This window comes from Rhipicephalus microplus, unplaced genomic scaffold (assembly GCF_043290135.1).
Source record: "Rhipicephalus microplus isolate Deutch F79 unplaced genomic scaffold, USDA_Rmic scaffold_223, whole genome shotgun sequence".
In the NCBI taxonomy this organism is placed as follows: Eukaryota; Metazoa; Arthropoda; class Arachnida; order Ixodida; family Ixodidae; genus Rhipicephalus; species Rhipicephalus microplus.
The window spans coordinates 72,501-75,000 of NW_027464794.1; the positions used below are offsets into that span (position 1 = coordinate 72,501).

The following is a 2,500-nucleotide window of genomic DNA, read 5'->3' on the forward strand; positions in this document are numbered from 1 at the left end:
ATTAAAACAAAGCATTGCGAGGGCCGTTGATCGGTGCTGACGCAATGTGATTTCTGCCCAGTGCTCTGAATGTCAAAGTGAAGAAATTCAAAAAAGCGCGGGTAAACGGCGGGAGTAACTATGACTCTCTTGTCGAATGCGGCGAATGCGCGCGATTCTGCTGACAGTGTCCATGTGGGGTCAGTCTGGATGTCTACGGGGGTAGGACCTAGGGTCAGGAGGAAGTTCGTACTTCCACCCGACTTACGTTCGTCCGATGACGAGGACGAGGGAGGTGAACCTGTGTTCTGCGGGTCGCCCCCCGGAGAAATCACTCAAAGGAGCAGCATGCCAAAGCGTTCGGGCAACAAGCCCACAGAGGAAGGTTCTGAGAACGGAGCAGCTACCGGCTGTTCCGAAAATGCCGCCCCGGCTGACGCGAATATGACAGGCCACATATCAACCATGACAACGACATTCCAATGTCCAGAATGTACTGCAACCTTTGGTAGCAAGATTGGCCTGAGCCAGCATCGCCGGCATCGGCATTTTGAAGAATACAACGAAGATGTGAATCTGGCCAGACTCAAGCCCAGATGGAAAAAGGAGGAGGAGTACCTGATGGCAACTAAGGAGGTTGAATTAAGATCCCAGAAGGTCCGGGACATCAATGCACAGCTACTAAGAGCGTTTCCGCACCGCACGCTGCACAGCATTAAATCGCACAGAAGGCAGGAAGGTTACAAGAGGCTGGTGGAAGACCTACAGAACAGACTCTACCCAAGAAGCACTCAGGAGGTGCTAGCCGACATTGGGGAGCAAGCTGTTGAGGACGCCTCCCTGGTCATCCCCGAGGTAAATCACCGTGAGGTGATTGAGGCTGAGCTAAGAGGTCTAACAACAAAACCTCCGCCAAGAGCGTACCAAGCATACAAGCTATGGGAGCTTGCAAAGAGATTCCTCGACAGGGAGGATATAACGATAGCTCTTAATGCCTACCTAAGGGAGGTGTTCGCTTCGGACTTGCGTCCGCATGGTCGCCAACCTCTTCCACCTGTTCAAGAAAGTCGCAGGAAGAAAAAGAAGCGGGAATACGCCTTGACACAACAACTCTTCAGACGGAACAGGACACAGTGTGCAAGACAGATTCTGGATGGAGAGGCGGACTCCAAGGTGGAGGATCCCCAAGCTTTTCTAGAAGAATGGAGAGAGATCATGGAGAAAGTGGTGCCTTCATCAGTGTCTCCTGCTATCGAACGCCCGCACAAGGTTATCGATCCTGTGTTCCTTATCACAGAAATGGACATTAAGGCGGCAATGCCCTCATCAAGCTCGGCAGCCGGACCTGATGGCTTTGCGGCGAGGGAACTGCGGAAGGTTCCGCCAGTAATACTCCAGGTTCTACTTAACTTGCTCCTGCTGCTGAAGCGACTTCCACTCTTTCTCACCCAAGCACGAACGATCTTCATTCCCAAAGTTCCTGGTGCTTCAACAGCCTCGCAACACCGCCCAATCTCAATATCTCATGTGCTCCTTAGACTGCTTCATAAGATATATTTCCGAAGGCTGCTTGCTGACCTCGATTTGGACCTGCAGCAGAGGGCATTTTTGCCAGTGGATGGGTGTGCTGAAAACATTCTTCTCCTTGCGACAATCATTGATGAAGCGCGCAAGTCACTGCGACCCTTGTCTCTGGCCTCGCTTGACATTGCGAAGGCTTTCGATAGGGTTGTTTTACCGGCAATCTTGAGAGCCTTACGCAGAAAAGGGATCTCTGAAGACTTTATCTCGTACATTGAAGACTTTTACCAAAATGCGGTAACAGTGCTGACATTCGGAGGCAAATCGCTGGTCGTCCATCCTACAGTGGGGGTAAGGCAGGGTGATCCCCTTTCACCGCTCCTGTTCAACTTAGTCATTGACGAGTTCTTGGCTGAGCTTGACCCCCAATTGGCCTTTACCAGTGAGGGGATGAAGGTATCGGCCATGGCATTTGCGGACGATATTATCCTGACCACAGCTACCCACTGGGGCCTCAAGCAGCAAATTGATCGTCTGAATTCATTTCTCGGTGCCAGAGGACTTAAGATTAACGCGGCAAAGTCAACGACCCTAGTCATCGAGCCATCGGGTTGGCAGAAGAGGTCCAAGATCCGAACAGACATTGGCTTCTTTGTGAATGGGGAACGTCTGGCAACGACGAACTGCACGTCTACATGGCGCTACTTGGGTGTACACTTCGGTGTCAAGGGCCTTGAGAAGGGTCTAGTAAGAAGACAGTTGGCCATTCTTCTCGAGAGAGTGTCTAAGGCGCCCTTGAAACCTCAGCAGCGTCTGGTTGTGCTTAGGTTTTACCTTTTGCCTCGTTTATACCATCGACTAGTGCTCGGCCCAATTTCGGCGAAAACACTGTTGACAATTGATAGAGTGGTCCGTTCTGCGGTAAGGAGATGGCTGGCGCTGCCTCTAGATGCGCCGCTTGGCTTCTTCTACGCTGCAGTAGAAGAGGGTGGGCTTGGAG

The 2,500-nt window shown here is 51.7% G+C and overlaps 1 pseudogene; it reads left to right on the plus strand.

The window, feature by feature from the left end:
- LOC142792461 (large subunit ribosomal RNA) overlaps window positions 1–2,500 on the plus strand; it is a 7,436-nt pseudogene that overhangs the window by 2,590 nt on the left and 2,346 nt on the right.